The 21,042-nt window shown below is 45.0% G+C and overlaps 1 pseudogene; it reads right to left on the reverse strand.

The window, feature by feature from the left end:
- Window positions 1–269: 269 nt before the first annotated feature.
- LOC135553413 (WD repeat-containing protein 81-like) lies at window positions 270–18,993 on the reverse strand (annotated as a pseudogene).
- Window positions 18,994–21,042: the final 2,049 nt, after the last annotated feature.

Raw genomic sequence — 21,042 nt, forward strand, 5'->3', positions numbered from 1 at the left:
CAGTTACAGGTTGAAGAATCACATCGTGACTCTGCCATCCCTCTTGTCAAACCTTCAGCTCGTCTGCATTAAGTAGATGCATTAACACTTGTAAAATCAAATGGTCTTGTGTTGGTTTATTTTTTACCATTTTGAAACAATGTAAGGTGAGAAAGCCTTCATTCTTTAGAACGACATGGCAAACAGATTTAAAATGTATTTGTATTTTTTTCTCATCCAGAAATACAGCACAGTTATTCAGTGCACCTGATGCATGGTGTGATCTAATGTCAGGGAGATAATAATGACAGGTGTGGGTGTGTAATGTGAATCAGTCGTTTTTGGTGTTGGTTGATAGGTATGCATCTATTTGGAAAGTACCAACACTACATCAGAGACATGTTAGGCTCCACCTTCCTGAGCACTTTCTTTTGAAAATAGTATTGACCGACTCAAGGATAAGAATCTTATTCATAATATAAGATAGAGAGATAAATGTAAAAGTCATAATCAAGTGTTTAGTTGCCCCCTACGGTAGATCTATCCTCGAACGAGTGATACAACACTTCATCTTTATTTTGGTCATTGACTACAGCAGAGCAGACAGGCAAAGTCCTCTCAGTTTAAGGATCATGTAAGTCTTTAAGTGGTCCTCTCTCTCTTTAGTAAAAACATGTTTTGAGGACCTCACCACTTGCCTCATCAGCGAGTCTGGCCTCAATCCCACACGAGGAGGAGCGGAAAGAGGCTCAGGATACAGGCAACACATTTTAGGAATAGGACACCTTCAGCAAAGGTCAACAGCAGAGTCTATAGCTGAGCCAGTGCGTTATATATTAGCCCCTAAGCTAGCAGCCTGATGGCCCCATTCTCTAAACCCAGCAGCAGGAGCCTCTTGGTGGGCAGCACAGCCAGGCTGGTGAGGGTTCCACGAAAGTTCTCCAAGCTGAGCTTGGTGCTGCTGGCTGGGCTGGCAGAGATGTTAATCATGGAGTACACCCTTATCTTGTTGGCCACGGTGCCCGCCACGATCTCTTCCCCGTACAGGTTGAAGGCATGGACCGGGTTGGAGGGTCACTTGTACTGGTGGAGGGGCTTGTGTTCCAGGTCTTTCCACACAGTCAGAGTGTGGTCAGTGGACAAACTGATGACCAGGTTTCCCTCAGCAGCCCACAAAACACACAGGAGACCACAGTCAGAGAGCATCATGTGTGTGTGTGTGTACACTCACAAACACCCACACCAACCCACGCTCACACCCACGCGCTCACCCCGACATAACTGGATTAGAAAGAGCACTTGTATATTCTTTGCCAGGACATTACACATTTTTATTTGACCTATTTAACTAGGCAAGTCAGTTTAGAACAAATTCCTATTTACAATGATGGCCTACCAACAGGCAAAAGGCCTCCTGTGGAGACGTGGGCTGGGATTCAAAATAATAAATAAATATAATATAAATATAGGACACATCACAACATGAGAGAAAACACAACACTACATAAAGAGAGACCTAAGACAAAAACATAGCAAGGCAGCAACACATGACAAGACAGCATGGTAGCAACACAACAACATGGAAAAAAACACAACATGATAGTAGCACAAAACATGGTACAAACCGCACAAATGGCAAAAAGGTAGAGACAATAATGCATCACACAACTGTCAGTAAATGTCCATGATTGAGTCTTTGAATCCAGAGATGACCAGTTTACAGAGGAGTATCCAATGCAGTGATGTGTGCTACGTATAAGGAGCATTGGTGGCAAATCTGATGGCCAAATGGTAAAGAACATCTAGTCGCTCGAGAGCACCCTTACCTGACGATCTATAAATTATGTCTCCATAATCTAGCATGGGTAGGATGGTCATCTGAATCAGGGTTAGTTCGGCAGCTGGGGTGAAAGAGGTGTGATTACGATAGAAGAAACCAAGCCTAGATTTAACTTTAGCCTGAGGCTTTGTTAAGTGCTGAGAGAAGGACAATGTACCGTCTAGCCATACTCCCAAGTACTTGTATAAGGTGACTGACTACCTCAAGCTCTAAACCCTCAGAGGTAGTAATTACACATGTGGGGAGAGGGGCATTCTTCTTACCAAACCACATGACCTTTGTTTTGGAGAACAAGGTTAAGGGCACTAAGAAAGCTTTGTTGTAGAGCATTTAACACAAAATCCAGGGAGGGACCAGCTGAGTACAAAACTGTATCATCTGCATATAAATGAATGAGAGAGCTTCCTACTGCCTGAGCTACATTCTTGATGTAAATTGAGAAAAGCGTAGGCCAAGGATCGAAAATTGGGGTACACCTCTGGTGACAGGCAGCGGCTGAGACAGCGGATTTTCTGACTTTATACACTGCACTCTTTGAGAGAGGTAGTTAGCAAACCTGGCCAAAGACCCCTCAGGAGAGACCAATGATCCTTAGCCGGCCCACTAGAATGGAATGGTCTGCCGTATCAAAAGCTTTGTCCAAGTCAATAAAAATAGCAGCACAACATTGCTTAGAATCAAGGACAATGGTGACATCATTGAGGACCTTTAAAGTTGCAGTGACACATCCATAACCTGAGTGGAAACCAGATTGCATACCTGAGAGAATACTAGACATCAAGAAAGCCAGTCAGTTGATTATTGACAAGTTTTTCCAGCACTTTTGATAAACAGGGCAACATAGAAATAGGCCATTAACTATCTCCCCCTTTAAATAAAGGATGAGCCGTGGCTGCCTTCCAAGCAATGGGAACCTCCCCAGAAAGGAGAGACAGGTTAAAAAAAGTTGGCGATAGGCAGAGTAATCCATAAATATTACAGCAATGAGGAGTCTGGGTCATCTCTGGATGGACCGGTGAGACTCAATATAGCCTTTATAATGAGTAACTCCTGTCCATATTTACCTGAACTTGAGCCTCTAAAGCCAGAGACACAATCCTTGACCCCACCAATCAGGGTTAAGTCAAGTTTGCTCAGCTCTAGTGCTTTGTTGACTGCTTCTGAACAAACCCTCTGGGTACAACTGTCACTTGACTCACGTTAAAATTTCACCACCACCACCAATATGGAACAGCAGAATAAAACAGTAAGCTGCAACTCTGCCTCGTGGTTATCAGCTGACTGACTGCTGAACATTTTAGAGCCCTACATACTCCCCTGAGAGGAACATGTGAAGGACTGACTGGCCAGAGATAGTGGCTGCGCCTGAAATGACATCCTATTCGCTGTATAATGCACTACTTCTGACCAGGGCCAGAAGGGAGAGAATATAGTGGCATTTAGGATGCAGACAGCATGTCTAGCAGCAGAAATATGTTGATGGGAAAAGGGCCATTATGTAACAAAGCTCCGCAGGCCAAATAACTGACTGTGTGAGAGAGTGGGAGCAGTCAGTGCTAGGATACAAGGTTCACTTTATATCCCTCAATATCCATTGTTTATGCCGCTGGTGAAATCCAATAGCTAACCACAGTAAAAAATAATCACTATCCAACAGGAACATGAATCCGTATTGATTTGAAACCACTGCTCTAGCAATAGTCAGTGTGAAATTACCAAAAAACATGCACACTGAACACACACCTACCTCCCCCCACACACACCTCTTAATCTGCAGGATGTCTCAGCACCAGGCCTGTGCGTGCGTCTAGCAGCACGATGAAGCCAGAGGAGAAGCCTGCTGCCACAGTGCGCCCTCCAGGGCTCTGCAGAGGATACGTTCATTAGAGTTACCAGCCTCAGAAATCAGCAACTAACTGCAGCAATTATAAATTCAATCAGCAATTAATGAGTAGGTGTGTCCAAACATTTGACTGGTACTGTATATAAATTATATTTATGTTCTATATTTAAGGGAAGAGCATTGACTCGCTCTGGCATGTCAGGCAGGAAAAGAATAGGAAGATTAGAAGCAATAGGAAAAAGCTATTCTATTCCATAACACTGATAAATAACATGGGATAATAAGTCAGAAAAGCATGGTACCGCCCCAAATGGCACCCTATCCCTTACATAGTGCACTACTTTTGACCAGACCACTAGATTAGCATAAAAAGGATGGAGACTAAACAGGGGAGTGAGCAGGGTAGTTTTTCTCTGGGTTTGGTAGGTACCTGCAGGCCTGGGTAGATGAAGTAGAGGAGAGTGCACTGCCAAACACTACACTACAGTGAGGTGCAGGCATGGTGGTCACTGCTGTGATGGCGATATTCCCATCCAGGGCCTCATAGTAGCAGATCTGTTCACCTGGACACACACGGGAAGAGCAGAGCTTTATTTCATACCTTTATGTATGTTCGGAAGCTTTCACATTTTATTTACTAATTTCTTATTATAATTAAATATGTAGTGGAATTAAAATAAAATCACTCAGTTAAATGAAAAACATTCTGTGTACTCCAATAAAACAGAAGCAGAGTCAACTCAACAGGTCTCTTCCCCACTGACCTGTGAACTGGTCCCAGAGGGTCACAGCTGACCACCTCCTTGAGCGCCTCCAGATGGCTAACATAGAACAGAGACTTATGATCCGTGTAGGTCAGCCTTGGCTCCACCTCCAGTGTCCCGTCGCCGTGGTTATAGAGGGGCTACAGCTTCACTGTTTTGTCCGTGCTACCAGACAGGAAGTATTCCTCCCCAGCAAGTGGAGACAAACACTGAGCCATGCCCAAATGGTCCAGGAAGCTCTGCAGGCGGATCTGGTGGAAGTCAAAGTGGGGATCCTGCTGGTTGAGACCGATCTCATACTGCCAGCAGGCCAGCCAGTTGCCCTGCAGGGAGAAGCCACCGCGAGGGAGCTCCTGTTTCAGAGAGCTGTCCTCTGGGGTAGGATCCACCACCCAGGAGGAGGAGGAGGAGCCTAGGGATGGAGTGGTGAAGGTGGAGGCAGACGAGGTGACAGGCTGAGTATGACTAGGCCGGGGGTGGCTCCAGTTGTCTAATGAGCACAGGATGGGGCTCCAACCCTCCGGCTCAGAGTCCCGGGCCTCCTGGATGTGGTTGCCCACCAGATGGCTGCCAAAGGTGCTTGACTCAGAGAGTGTCTGAGCCCAGGGGCGTGGAGGAGTAGGGGGCAGGGAAGGGGCGGCCCACATGAAGTCCCGGACCAGGGGAGGGGCCAATGGAGCAGGTGGTGGGGGGCATCTCTACCCTGTCCTTGGACCCTGCTGTGGGGGTGGCAACAGGACTGCCAGGACTCACCCTGGAGTGGTAGGAAATGTGAAATGTCAGAATAATAGTAGAGAGAAAATAATTTATTTCAGCTTTTATTTATTTCATCACATTCCCAGTGGGTCAGAAGTCTACATACACTCAATTAGTATTTGGTAGCATTGCCTTTAAATTGTTTCACTTGGGTCAAACGTTTCAGATAGCCTTCCACAAGCTTCCCACAATAAGTAGGGTGAATTTTGGCCCATTCCTCCTGACAGAGCTGGTGAAACTGAGTCAGGTTTGTAGGCCTCCTTGCTCGCACATGCTTTTTTAGTTCTGCCCACACATTCTCTACAGGATTGAGGTCAGGTCTTTGTGATGGCCACTCCAATACCTTGGTTGTCCTTAAGCCATTTAGCCACAACTTTGGAAGTATGCTTGGGGCCATTGTCCATTTGGAAGACCCATTTGTGACCAAGTTTTAACTTCCTGAATGATATCTTGAGATGTTGCTTCAATATATCCACATAATTTCTCTCCCTCATGATGCCATCTATTTTGTGAAGTGCACCAGTCCCTCCTGCAGCAAAGCACCCCCACAACATGATGTTGCAACCCCCTTGCTTCACGCTTGGGATGGTGTTCTTCGGTTTGTAAGCATCCCCCTTTTTCCTCCAAGCATAACAATGGTCATTATGGCCAAACACTTCAATTTTTGTTTCATCAGACCATAGGACATTTCTCCAAAAAGTACGATCTTTGTCCCAATATGAAGTTGCAAACCGTAGTCTGACTTTTCTATGGCGGTTTTGGAGCAGTGATTCCTTCCTTGCTGAGCGGCCTTTCAGGTTATGTCGATACAGGACTCACTTTACTGTGGATATAGATACTTTTGTACCTGTTTCCTCCAACATCTTCACAAGGTCCTTTGCTGTTGTTCTGGGATTGATTTTCACTTTTCACACCAAAGTACATTCATCTCTAGGAGACAGAACATGTCTCCTTCCTGAGGGGCATGATGGCTGCGTGGTCCCATGGTGTTTATACTTGCATACTATTGTTTGTACAGATGAACGTGGTAACTTCAAGCGTTTGGAAATTGCTCCCAAGGATGAACCAGAGGTCTAACATTCTTTTTCTGAGGTCTCTGCTGGTTTCTTTTGATTTTCCCATGATGTCAAGCAAAGAGGCACTGAGTTTGAAGGTAGGCCTTGAAATTCATCCACAGGTACACCTCCAATTGACTGAAATTATGTCAATTAGCCTATCAGAAGCTTCTAAAGCCATGACATGTTCTGGAATTTTCCAAGCTGCTTAGAAAGGCACAGTCAATTTAGTGTATGTAAACGTCTGTCCCACTGGAATTGTGATACCGTGAATTATAAGTGAAATAATCTGTCTTTACACAATTGTTGGAAACGTTACTTGTGTTATGCACAGAGTAGATGACCTAACTGACTTGCCAAAACTACAGTTTGTTAACAAGAACTTGTGGAGTGGTTGAAAAACAAGTTAATGACTGCAACCAAGTGTATGTAAACTTCCCACTTCAACGATGTAAGAAACATATAGAATTCAGATTCCAAGTTTGTATGCATTAATGATGAAGGCAGTAGAAGGGGATGTGGGAGGCGTATGCCATCTAAGGGTTAAACATGGCCTGCAGCTCCTCCAGAACCCCCAGCTCACACCTCACATCTCACCTCTGACCCCTTCGCTGTACACACATCCAGCAGGGTGCATTCTCCCATCTCCCTGCAGGGGGAACTCTCCATCTGCGCCACACAGAGGATATCTCAATGGAATTAAATCATTTTTTAAAAGTTTCACAACTTAACATACGTTAGGAGACTGAGCTCACATCAAAACTGACATATTTTAATTTCCTGGCTTTTAACCAGCCTAACTTCACTTAAAATGTTTTTGTGTTTAATATATACCGTGTCAGAATGCCTACCTTCCAGTAAGGCCAGTGTTTCCCTGTCCCTGTTGGCACTGCAGCAGGGAGAAGACAGTGAAGAAGCGTTTCAGGGTTTCCACCATGTGTTGCTGCACCATCTCCCTGCCGATGCGCAGACAGATGAGTCATCAGGCGGAGGGTCTTCAGACACACAGCCGAACGTGTCTGCACTCCACTGGGGAACCTGAGGACAGAACACGGAGTGGCAGATTCAATAGAACACTGTTTAACATTATACCCAATGTCTATTTCATTTCAATGTAACACTATGAATTTATGTGGGAAATAATGTTTCCTTGCATGTTTCAGTCTCCAAGGTCTGATGTTACACTGAACAAAAATACAAACGTGTAAAGTGTTGGTTCCTCCTTTGCTAAGATAATCCATCCACATGACAGGTGTGGCATATCAAGAAGCTGATTAAACAGTATGATCATTACACAGGTGCACCCTGTGATGGGGACAATAAAAGGCCACTAAAATGTAAAATGTTTTGTCACACAACACAATGCCACAGATGTCTCAAGTTTTGAGAGAGCGTGCAATTGGCATGCTGCCTATAGGAATGTCCACCAGAGCTGTTACCAGAGAACTGAATGTCCATTTCTCTAACATAAGCCGCCTCCAACGTCATTTTAGAGAATTTAGGAGTAAGTCCAACAGGTCTCACAACCATAGACCACGTGTAACCACACCAGCCCAGGACCTCCACATCCAGCTTCTTCACCTGCGGGATCGTCTGAGACCAGCCACCCAGACAGCTGATGAAACTGTGGGATTGCAAAACCAAAGAAATTCTGCACAAACTGTCTCAGGGAAGCTCATCTGCATGCTCCTCGTCCTCACCAGGGTCTTGACCTGACCGCAGTTCGGCATCGTAACCGACTTCAGTGGGCAAATGCTCACCTTCAATGGCCACTGGCAAGCTTGAGAAGTGTGCTCTTCACAGATGAATCCCGGTTTCAACTGTACCAGGCAGATGGTAGACATCATGTATGGTGTCATGTGGGCGAGCGGTTTACAATGTCAACGTGCTGAACAGAGTGCCCACGGTGGTGGTGGGATTACGGTATTGGTAGGCATAAGCTACGGACACTGAACACAATTGGATTTTATCGATGGCAATTTGAATGCACAGAGATGAGATCCTGAGGCCCATTGTCGTGCCATTCTTCCGCCGCCATTACCTCATGTTTCAGAATGATTAGGCACAGCCCCATGTCGCAAGGATCTATACACTATTCCTGGAAGCTGAAAATGTCCCGGTGCTTTACGGCCTCACGCATTTCTGTTTTAACCCTGTAACCACGTGGATTTTTATTAAATAGACGTTCATCCATAATAAGTCGAATTTCAAAGGTAAACTTTGAGATCTTGTTGAGTTGTTAGTATGTACAGTGCCATTCAAAAGTTTGGACACACCTACTCATTCAAAGGTTTTTCTTTATTTTTACATTGTAGAATAATAGTGAAGACATCAAAACTATGAAGTAACACATATGGAACCATGTTGTAAAAATAACAGAATTAAAAAAATATACTTCACATTTTTGATTCTTCAAAGTAGTCACCCTTTGCCTTGATGACAGCTTTGCACACTCTTGGCATTCTCTCAAACAGCTTCACGAGGAATGTTTTTCCAAAAGTCTTGAAGGAGTTCCCACATATGCTGAGCACTTGTTGGCTGCGTCTCCGCACTCTGCGGTACAACTCATCCCAAACCACCTCAATTCTGTGGAGTTCAGGTGATTGTGGAGGCCAGGTCATCTGATGCAGCACTCCATCACTCTCCTTCTTGGTCAAATAGCCCTTACACAGCCTGGAGGTGTTGGGTCATTGTCCTGTTGAAAAACAAATGATAGTCCCAATAAGCGCAAACCAGATGGGATGGCGTATCGCTACAGAATGCTGTAATAGCCATGCTAGTTAAGTGTGCCTTGAATTCTAAATAAAATCACTGAGTGTCACCAGCAAAGCACCCCCACGCCATCACACCTCCTCCTCCATGCTTTATGGTAGAAACCATACATGCGGAGATCATCCGTTAACCTACTCGGCGTCTCACAAAGACACAGCGGACTCATCAGACCAAAAGGACAGATTTCCACCGGTCTAATGTCCATTGCTCGTGTTTCTTGACCCAAGAAAGTAGTGGTTTCTTTGCAGTAATTCAACCATGAAGACCTGATTCACTCAGTCTACTCTGAACAGTTCATGTTGAAATGTATCTGTTACTTGAACACTGAAGCATTTATTTGGGCTGCCTTTCGATGTACAGTTAACTCTAATGAACTTATCCTCTGCAGCAGAGGTAACTCTGGGTCTGAGAGTCAGTTTCATGAGAGCCAGTTTCATCATGGTGCATAAACTTTCAAAGTTCTTTACATTTTCCGGATTGACTGACCTTCATGTCTTAAAGTAATGATGGACTGTAATTTCTCTTTGCTTATTTGAGCTGTTCTTGTCATAATATGGACTATTTTACCAAATAGTGTTATCTTCGGTATACCACACCTACCTTGTCACAACACAACTGATTGGCTCAAATGCATTGAGAAAAGACATTACACAAATCAACTTTTAACAAGGCACACCTGTTAATTGAAATGCATTCCAGGTGACTACTTCATGGAGCTGGTTGAACGAATGCTGGTTGAACGAGTGTGCAAAGCTGTCAAGGCAAAGGGTAACTACTTTGAAAAATCTCAAATATAAAATATATTTAGATTTGTTTAACACTTTTCTGGTTACTACATGATTCCATATGTGTTATTTCATAGTTGATGTCTTCCCTATTATTCTACAATGTCAAAAATAGTTTAAAAAAACAGGTGACATTAATACAGGTAACGAGTGGAGGACAGAGGAGCCTCTTAAAGAAGAAGTTACAGGTCTGTGAGAGCCAGAAATCTTGCTTGTTTGTCGGTGACCAAATACTTATTTTCCACCATAATTTGCAAATAAATTCATAAAAAATCCTACAATGTGATTTTCTGGATTTTTTTTTCTCATTTTGTCTGTCATAGTTGAAGTGTACCTATGATGAAAATGACAGGGCTCTCTCATCTTTTTAAGAGGGAGAACTTGCACAATTGGTGGCTGACTAAATACTTTTTTGCCCCACTGTACATATGAGATGAGTAATGTAGAGTATGTAAACAAAGTGGCATAGTTTAAAGTGGCTAATGATACATGTATTACATAAAGATGCAGTAGATGATATAGAGTACAGTATATACATATACATATGAGATGAGTAATGTAGGGTATGTAAACATTATATTAAGTAGCATTGTTTAAAGTGGCTTGTGATATATTTTACATCAGTTTCCATCAATTACCATTATTAAAGTGGCTGGAGTTGAGTCAGTGTGTTGGCAGCAGCCACTCAATGTTAGTGGTGGCTGTTTAACAGGCTGATGGCCTTGAGATAGAAGCTGTTTTTCAGTCTCTCGGTCCCTGCTTTAATACACCTGTACTGATATCGCCTTCTGGATGATAGCGGGGTGAACAGGCAGTGGCTCGGGTGGTTGTTGTCCTTGATGATCTTTATGGCCTTCCTGTGACATCGGGTGGTGTAGGTGTCCTGGAGAGCAGGTAGTTTGCCCACGGTGATGCGTTGTGCAGACCTCACGACCCTCTGGAGAGCATTATGGTTGATGGCAGTGATACAGCCCAACAGGGTGCTCTCGATTGTGCATCTGTAGAAGTTTGTGAGTGCTTTTGGTGACAAGCTAAATTTCTTCAGCCTCCTGAGGTTCACGACGCTGTCTGTGTAGGTGGACCAATTCAGTTTGTCCGTGATGTGTACGCCGAGGAACTTAAAACTTACGACCCTCTCCACTACTGTCCCATCGATGTGGATAGGGGGGTGCTCCCTCTGCTGTTTCCTGAAGTCCACAATCATCTCCTTTGTTTTGTTGACATTGAGTGTGAGGTTATTTTCCTGACACCACACTCCGAGGGCCCTCACCATCTCCCTGTAGGCCATCTCATCGTTGTTGGTAATCAAGCCTACCACTGTAGTGTCGTCTGCAAACTTGATGATTGAGTTGGAGGCGTGGATGGCCACGCAGTCGTGGGTGAACAGGGAATACAGGAGAGGGCTCAGAACGCACCATTGCGGGGCCCCAGTGTTGAGGATCAGCGGAGTGGAGATATTGTTACCTACCCTCACCACCTGGGGCGGCCCGTCAGGAAGTCCAGTACCCAGTTGCACAGGGCGGGGTCGAGACCCAGGATCTCGAGCTTGATGACGAGTTTGGAGGGTACTATGGTGTTAAATGCTGAGCTGTAGTCGATGAACAGCATTCTCACATAGGTATTCCTCTTGTCCAGATGGGTTAGGGCAGTGTGCAGTGTGGTTGAGATTGCATCGTCTGTGGACCTATTTGGGCGGTAAGCAAATTGGAGTGGGTCTAGGGTGTCAGGTAGGGTGGAGGTGATATGGTCCTTGACTTGTCTCTCAAAGCACTTCATGATGACGGAAGTGAGTGCTACGGGCGGTAGTCATTTAGCTCAGTTACCTTGGCTTTCTTGGGAACAGGGACAATGGTGGTCCTCTTGAAGCATGTGGGAACAGCAGACTGGGATAAGGATTGATTGAATATGTCCGTAAACACACCAGCCAGCTGGTCTGCATATGCTCTGGTGGCGCGGCTGGGGATGCCGTCTGGGCTTGCAGCCTTGCGAGGGTTAACACGTTTAAATGTTTTATTCACGTCAGCTGCAGTGAAGGACAGTCTGCAGGTTTTGGTTGCGGACCGTGTCAGTGGCACTGTATTGTCCTCAAAGCGGGCAAAAAAGTTATTTAGTCTGCCTGGGAGCAAGACATCCTGGTCCGAGACGGGGCTGGTTTTCTTTTTGTAATTCGTGATTGACTGTAGACCCTGCCACATACCTCTTGTGTCTGAGCCGTTGAATTGTGACTTGTTTGATTGCCTTGCGGAGGGAATAACTACACGGTTTGTATTCGGTCATGTTTCCGGTCACCTTTCCCTGGTTAAAAGGAGTGGTTTGCGTTTTCAGTTTCACACGAATGCTGCCATCAATCCACGGTTTCTGGTTTGGGAATGTTTTAATCGTTGCTATGGAAATGACATCGTCAATGCACTTTCTAATGAACTCGCTCACCGAATCAGCGTATTTGTCAATGTTGTTGTTGGAAGCAATGCGGAACATATCCCAGTCAACGTGACCGAAGCCGTCTTGAAGCGTGGAATCAGATTGGTCAGATCAGCGTTGAACAGACCTGAGCGAGGGAGCTTCTTGTTTTAGTTTCTGTCTGTAGGCAGGGAGCAACAAAATGGAGTCGTGCTTTTCCGAAAGGAGGGTGGGGGAGGGCCTTATATGCATTGCGGAAGTTAGAATAGCAATGATCCAAGGTTTTACCAGCCCTGGTTGCGCAATCAATATGCTGATACAATTCAGGGAGTCTTGTTTTCAGATTAGCCTTGTTAAAATCCCCAGCTACAATGAATGCAGCCTCAGGATACGTGGTTTCTAGTTTGCAAAGAGTCAAATAAAGTTAGTTCAGGGCCATCGATGTGTCTGCTTGGGGGGGGGGGAATATATACGGCTGTGATTATAATCGAAGAGAATTCCCTTCGTAGATAATGCGGTCGACAGAATTCTAAGTCAGGTGAACAGAAGGACTTGAGTTCCTGTATGTTGTTGTGATCACACCACGTCTCGTTAATCATAAGGCATACGCCCCCGCCCCTCTTCTTACCAGAAAGATGTTTGTTTCTGTCGGCGCGATTCGTGAAGAAACCAGCTGCCTGCACTGATTCCTAGGGAGTGGTGCGCGATGTGCCCGTCTCAGGAGCCTGACCAGAAGACCGCTTTGTTTTCCTCTTTTACGACGTCATTGTTTTGGGTCGCAGGCTGGGATCCATTCTGTTGTCCTGGGTGGAAGGCAGAACACAGGATCCGCTTCGTGAAAGTCATATTCCTGGTCATACTGATGGTGAGTTGACGTTGCTCTTATATTCAGTAGTTCCTCCCAACTGTATGTAATGAAACCTAAGATTACTAGGGGTACCAATGTAAGAAATAACACGTAAAAAAACAAAATACTGCATAGTTTCCTAGGAACGCGAAGCGAGGCGGCCATCTCTGTCGGCACCGGAAGTTAACATCCTTGTGATGTTTCTACAACTTGGAGTCCACCTGCGGTAAATTCAATCTACTGGACATGATTTGGGTTTCCTGAGTGGCGCAGTGGTATAAGGCACTGCATCTCAGTGCAAGAGGCGTCACTACAGTCCCAGGTTCAATTCCAGGCTGTATCACATCGGCCATGATTGGGAGTCCCATAGGGCGGCGCACAATTGGCCCAGCATCGTCTGGGTTTTGCCGGGGTAGGCCATCATTGTAAATAAGAATTTGTTCTTAACTGACTTGCCTAGTTAAACGATTTTCCCATGATGTCAAGCAAAGAGTCACTGAGCTTGAAGGTAGACCTGAAATACTCCCACAGGTACACCTCCAATAACTCAAATTATGTCAATTCGCCTATCAGAAGCTTCTAAAGCCATGACATCATTTTCTGGAATTTTCCAAGCTGTTTAAAGGCACAGTCTACCTAGTGTATGTAAACTTCTGACTCACTGGAATTGTGAAACAAACATATTATTGCACTTATAATTCACTGTAATAATTGTTGGAAAAATGACTTGTGTCATGCACAAAGTAGATGTCCTAACCGACTTGCCAAAACTATAGTTTGTTAAAAAGAAATGTGTGGAGTGGTTGAAAAACAAGTTTTAATGACTCCAACCTAAGTGTATGTAAACTTCTGACTTCAACTGTATATAATCCCTGATTTAATAGGGATATACTCATTTAATAGGATCTCTATCATAAAGCAGTAAAATGTATTTTTAAGTGTAAACTGGTTGATCGTTTCATATTTCAACCAGGACAATAGATAGTGTGGTTACTTGGTGTTTTCTGTAATATAGTATGTAACAACTGTTACAGCAAACTCTCTCAGTATTTGAAAATCCTGTCCTTTCGGTGCCAACTATCCATCAATTACTCACCAATGTAGCAGATGGTGAGCAGCCGGAGCAGATTCCTGGCCACATATCGAGACGTCACTGTGGGTCCAAGCTTTGCAGACAGCCATCTAACGGTCTTGCAGACCATGTCTGCAGGGAGAAATCAGTTATCAGTGTTATACAGTCAACACAACAATAACAACTGATATTCTCGGCACCCAAAACCAAATCTCTCACTAATCAATTTGGGTTCTGGACGAAAATGCTTTGCAATCTCTCCTAACAAAATCCACCACCTCTGCCAAAGCCCAATCCCAGTGGGGGGTGAGATATCAAACACAGTGAGCATCTTAAACATGAAATCTGCTGCCATGCCCGTTCATGTGGGGGTAAAGTTCAGTTACAGAATTAATTTGTCCTAGCCTGGGTAAAAAAATATGTTTGTGTTAAAATTCACTCCAAACATTGTTTGGCATAAGACAGAGCACTTTACTCCTACCTACATGTACAAATTACCTTGACTAGCCTGGACCCTGCACATTGACTCAGTACTGGTACCCCGTGTATAGAGCCTCATTATTGTTAGGTATGTTATGTGTGTATGTATGTATGTATGTATACTACTGTTCAAAGTATGTGTACTACCGTATGCATACTACCATTTAGGGTCACTTATAAATGTCCTTGTTTTTGAAAGAAAGCACATTTGTTGTCCATGAAAACATTACATTGATCAGAAATACAGTGTAGACATTGTTCATGTTGTAAATGACAATTGTAGCTGGAAACGGCAGATTTTTTATGGAATATCTACATAGGTGTACAGAGGCCCATTATCAGCAACCATCACTCCTGTGTTCCAATGGGAAGTTGTGTTAGCTTATCCAAGTTGATCATTTTTAAAGGCTAATTCATCATTAGAAAACCTTTTTGCAATTATGTTAGCACAGCTGAAAACTGTTGTCCTGATTAAAGAAGCAATAAAACTGGTTGCCTTTAGACTAGTTGAGTATCTGGAGCATGATCATTTGTGGATATGATTACAGGCTCAAAATGGTCAGGAACAAAGTACTTTCTTCTGAAACTCGTCAGTCTATTCTTGTTCTGAGAATTTACTGCTAACCTACAAAGCATTACATGGGCTTGCTCCTACCTACCTTTCCGATTTAGTCCTGCCGTACATACCTACACGTACGCTACGGTCACAAGACACAGGCCTCCTCATTGTCCCTAGAATTTCTAAGCAAACAGCTGGAGGCAGGGCTTTCTCCTATAAAGCTCAATTTTTATGGAATGGTCTGCCTACCCATGTGAGAGACGCAGACTCGGTCTCAACCTAGTCTTTATTTGTAATGGTTTTCTTGTGGGGAAAGAGAGGCGGATCAAAATGCAGCGTGGTTAGTTTTGTGCATCTTTAATAAAGATGAAAGTACGACAATCTACAAAACAAGAAACGTGCAAAAACCAAAACAGTCCTATCTGGTGCCACAAACACAAAGACAGGAACAATCACCCACAAAACCCAACACGAAACAGGCTACCTAAATATGGTTCCCAATCAGAGACAATGACTAACACGGCCTTGTCTCAGGATGGTCAGTTGGTGGTTGAAGATATCCCTTTAGTGGTGTGGGGGCTGTGCTTTGGAAAAGTGGGTGGGGTAATATCCTGCCTGTTTGGCTCTGTCCGGGGGTGTCGTCGGATGGGGCCACAGTGTCTCCCGACCCCTGTCTCAGCCTCCAGTATTTATGCTGCAGTAGTTTGTGTGTCAGGGGCTAGGGTCAAGCTGTTATATCTGGAGTATTGAACCCTGACCTGTTCACCGGACGTGCTACCTGTCCCAGACCTGCTGTTTTCAACCCTCTAGAGACAGCAGGAGCGGTAGAGATACTCAATGTGATCGGCTATGAAAAGCCAACTGACATTTACTCCTGAGGTGCTGACCTGTTGCACCCTCTACAACCACTGTGATTATTATTATTTAACCCTGCTGGTCATCTATGAACGTTTGAACATCTTGGCCATGTTCTGTTATAATCTCCACCCGGAACTGCCAGAATAGAACTGGCCACCCCTCATAGCCTGGTTCCTCTCTAGGTTTCTTCCTAGGTTCTGGTTTTTCCTAGCCACAATGCTTCTACACCTGCATTGCTTGCTGTTTGTGGTTTTAGGCTGGGTTTCTGTACAGAACTTTGAGATATCAGCTGATGTAAGAAGGTCTTTATAAATACATTTGAAATATATTTGATCCCTCCCCATTTTCCCCTCTGAAACAAGTATGTTCACAGCACCAGTGAAAGGAGTATAGGACTTCAGATTCACACCATGGGCAGGGGCTCTGCTTTGCTGGGTGTGAACTTGTATAAAGATGCAAAAACTCCACAGCAACAACGAACCCATTTCCAACGCCGTGGTTCTCCACTGAGGGACGTGGTGTACATGAGTCTCCCTGCGGGCTATGAACTTCCAGTCACTACACCACCTTCCTGCTCTTCCCATTGTGAACTGAATGCCATGAACGCTGTATGATTTAGCCTACGGACATAACCGACAGCTTCTCTTGTATACTGGCATAACTTGAAACCCTATAGTGTCCAATGAAGACACTGTACTTAGTTCTTTCTTCAGCAAAGACCAGAGATCATATGATAAGCACATATTCAGTTTCTAACCTAATAATAAAACATGCAATCATTATCTTTTCCTGTCATGAATTCTGAACAGAATGAGTTCTATCATTCAGAGTATAATTCTAACAGATCTAGAGCATGTGGTTCTGGTTCTGGATCTCAGAGCAGAATTCTAGAATCAGACTGCAGGAGTGACATGAGTGGTTAGGTTTTGATATCCTCTCACTCAGATAGGCTTATTACACACTCGGCTAAACTCACATCTACCCACTCGCTCTCATACTCACACATACACACAGTGTGGTTATGATATGTTGGTAGAATCTCACCTGGAAGGATCTTCTGCTCTTTTTCCTCCAAGTCCTCTGACGGGTCATGCTCTTCCTCCTCTCCCACCATGTCTTTCTGTGAGTCCTCCAAATCCATGCCATTGATAAACTCACCCTCCAGGGTGGCCACTGTCTCCTCTGTGCAGCCAGATAACGTCAGTTCTAGGCTGGGACCACTGCCCTCCCATGTCCCTCTCTCCTTCCCTTCCTCAGTCTGTCTCAGTCTCTTCCTCCAGCTCCTCTCCCTCACTGGCCTGCTTCAAGACCTGGCTGCTGTCAGCTGACTTCAGACTGGTTCAGTCCCAAGAGGAGTTGGCGTCTCCGATAGAGACCTCGCTAGTGCTGTCCTTGTCGCTCAGTTTCCCCAAGCTCAAAGACTCCAGGTCCTGCTCGTTGCCTCCTACTGGTGAGTTCTGACACTGCAGTTTTCCCCCAGTAACTCCCCTGCTCCATTGTTGACGTAGAAGCCATTCTGGAAGTCCTCACCCTCTGAGAGGAACACCTGGTCGTTGAGGCTGACACCTGAGGAGTAGTCCACCAGCCCTGGATCTCCCCCACCCCTACAACCCCAGCCCCTCCACTGCCCCCACCACCTTCCCACTCACAGAGCCCGAGGATGGCCTGCCTTCCAGGTAGTCCTCCTCCTCCTCTCCCAGGTCAAATGCCCCTTCCCTCAGGTCTTTGCTGGCCTTCCTTTGGGGCCCGAGGCCCGAGCTGCTGCTCTCAAAGCCAGAGATGATCTGAAGCACATGTGGCAGGAGGCTGGACAGGAAGGCCTGCAGACCCAGTCTGACAATCTGCTGCAGAACCAAGCAGTCTGTGTAGAGGTAGAAGCAACCTCTGAGGCACTGTGAGATCTAGTACACACTGACCAGGGGCTTCAAAAGATACTTGGTCACGGGCCCTGTAGACATAGTAGGTGATGTCTGACAACACTGAACCACTGGCGCCTACAGACCCACCCAGACTCAGGCCTCCTATAATACTGCCTGCCCACCTCCGTAAGCCACTGCTGCTGCAAGGGCCTCTTTGGTCATCTCATAGGTAAAGTCCAGCTGCTTGTCTCCTTTGTTCAGCCTGAACTTGGACCGCCTGAGGTCCTGGAACCTCCCATATGGCACAGTGAAGTCCACCACCCAAGGCAGGACAGGGTGGTAGTTAGGGTCTCCCTCCTGCCGTCCAGCTAACTTGTTCAGCTCCATCAGGTAGAGGAAGTTGCTGACTCTACCACGGACCCAGGAGTTTCACATTTTAGCTACTTATATGTAAGTGCTTAAAACACTGTATAATGCTGTTATTTTATTTCGCAATTAAAGTTAACCCCCTCCAAAATATGTACGAAATTAACTGGAACGATACCTGAAATTACGTTGTGATACCCCCTACATGGTCTTCATGAAAGAATCCTGGGAGACTAGTTGGCAGTCTGGGTCCCTTGCCAGCCTGTAGCTCAGCTTGCTTTTCCTCAAGCCCTGGATGCGCACATGGGTCCAGCCAGGAGGCAGCTTCACTAGGGAGCGCTAGAGGTACCACCCACCCTGTCCTGCCTTGGGTGGTGGACTTCACTGTGCCATATGGGAGGTTCCAGGACCTCAGGCGGTCCAAGTTCAGGCTGAACAAAGGAGACAAGCAGCTGGACTTTACCTATGAGATGACCAAAGAGGCCCTTGCAGCAGCAGTGGCTTACGGAGGTGGGCAGGCAGTATTATAGGAGGCCTGAGTCTGGGTGGGTCTGTAGGCGCCAGTGGTTCAGTGTTGTCAGACATCACCTACTATGTCTACAGGGCCCGTGACCAAGTATCTTTTGAAGCCCCTGGTCAGTGTGTACTAGATCTCACAGTGCCTCAGAGGTTGCTTCTACCTCTACACAGACTGCTTGGTTCTGCAGCAGATTGTCAGACTGGGTCTGCAGGCCTTCCTGTCCAGCCTCCTGCCACATGTGCTTCAGATCATCTCTGGCTTTAGACCAATGAGGTAGGTGCGAATCTCAGGCTCTCTGGCGCTCTCTGAACGGGCACAACGGACGCCCCACCTCTCCCTTAGGCCCATCACCCAGCGGGTAGGGACCAGGGCCACCAGCTCTTGAGGCCGGGCCCTGGACCCAGCTGCCAACGGTCCAACCCTAGGTCCTTCCCTACAGCCGACACTAGCCACTCCATGGTAACCTACTCATCCAGGTCTGACAGACTGTCCTCCCAATGGCTCCCTCCAGCACAGAGGAGGACTCTCTCACTCTTCCATTGAAAGAGAAAGTGTCTGACGATGTTTCCTGTGAAGGCATTTGAAATAGAATATCAATTATCAAGTTGCATTACAATTCTAAACAACATTTTGGTAAGATGAACCTGGTTAACGGTTTAACGGTTGAAAAAAAATACAAGTCTACATAGAAACAAGACTCATTCATTTTACACTAAACCAACAAGTGAGCTTGTCAAGGGGTGGTGCTGCTGACATGAATGATAAGCTGCTACTACTTATCATCCACCCTGTTGCCTATTCTGCTTGTCAAAAATACAATTCATCAAAACAAAACCACTATTGGTCACTGACAGACTCCACTTTTCCAAGCGCATACTTCATCATTTGACACCTCAAACAGTTTCCCGCATATGCATCCTTACCACAGATAACGTTAGACCAATGAGAATTAGAACACCTTCGCCCTAACTCAACAACCGCATCCCAACAATAAGCGATTCATTATCATTTACACATGTATCCTCCACTCCAATTTTCGACAATATTCTTTTTGTTCCAGTTTTCAATTTTACTGTTGTCCATTCAGAACATTCGTCTTCACGAAATTTACTTCGACGCTCTGCTTAATTCTAACTCAATCACTTCCTCGCCAGAGAAGAAGCCATTCAATACTTCTGTGTTGTGAAGACAGGCGTAATGGGAGGTCCGTGGACTATTACTTGAACATTTAGGCCTATTTGTTGTGCCTGGTCCCTAATTTATAAACCTGAGATTTCTCAACGAAGTTTTGCCAAAACATATACTGAACAAAAATATAAATGCAACATTTAACAATTTTACTGAGTTACAGTTCACTTAAGGAAATTAGTTAATGGATAATGCATTCATTAGGCCCTAATCCAGGGGCGCAACTTTTTTTCCACATTCTGAAATTGCATTTTTGTCCCTGCCAGTTTTACCATGCTAATGTGATACAAAACGAGGCAAAGGTGTGCTTTAGGAACATGTGGACGCCTTCGAGCGGCCGGGTAGGCTGTTTGGAGTGTTTATCCTATTGGATAATCATTTAAAAAAAAGATGTTCCCCACTTCTATAACCAAAGTGGACGTCCTTCCAAATTCTCTAAAATGTTTCTAAAAGGTTCACTTGTGTAATGATCATGCTGTTTAATCAGCCTCTTGATATGCCGCGCCTGTCAGATGGATGGATTATCCTGGCAAAGGAGAAATGCTGATTAACAGGGATGGAAACAAATTTGTCCACAAAATTTGAGAGAAAGAAGTTTTTATGAGTATGGAAAATTGATTTTCTTTTATTTCAGCTGATGAAACATGTTTACATGTTGCGTTTATATTTTTGTTCAGTATATTTGCACATGACACTATTTGTTGGATGGGGTGGCAGGTAGCCTAGTGGTTTGAGCATTGGGCCAATAACTGGAAGATTGCTGGATCGAATCACCGAGATGACAAGGTCATTCTGCCACTGAGCAAGGCAGTCAATAGGAGACACAACTCTCAATGCATTGACACTAATTGATGTAAAACAATATGGTTTGTGTTTTAGGAGGGGTGGATTTACCATTAGGCAACCACACCATCAGGGTGCTTCGTGAACTTGGCACTATTTTCTTTAATATTACATTATTTATTGTGGCAAATGGATCAGTTTCACTTTTAACTCCAGCTTTTGAACGGCGGTTGGGACTATTATGAGCCCGTGCCAGAAAGCTAACACTCTCAGGGACATGCATGTCTTCTATTTTCCTAAGACGCTCACAAGCCAT

This window comes from Oncorhynchus masou, chromosome 13 (genome assembly GCF_036934945.1).
Source record: "Oncorhynchus masou masou isolate Uvic2021 chromosome 13, UVic_Omas_1.1, whole genome shotgun sequence".
Taxonomy (NCBI): Eukaryota; Metazoa; Chordata; class Actinopteri; order Salmoniformes; family Salmonidae; genus Oncorhynchus; species Oncorhynchus masou.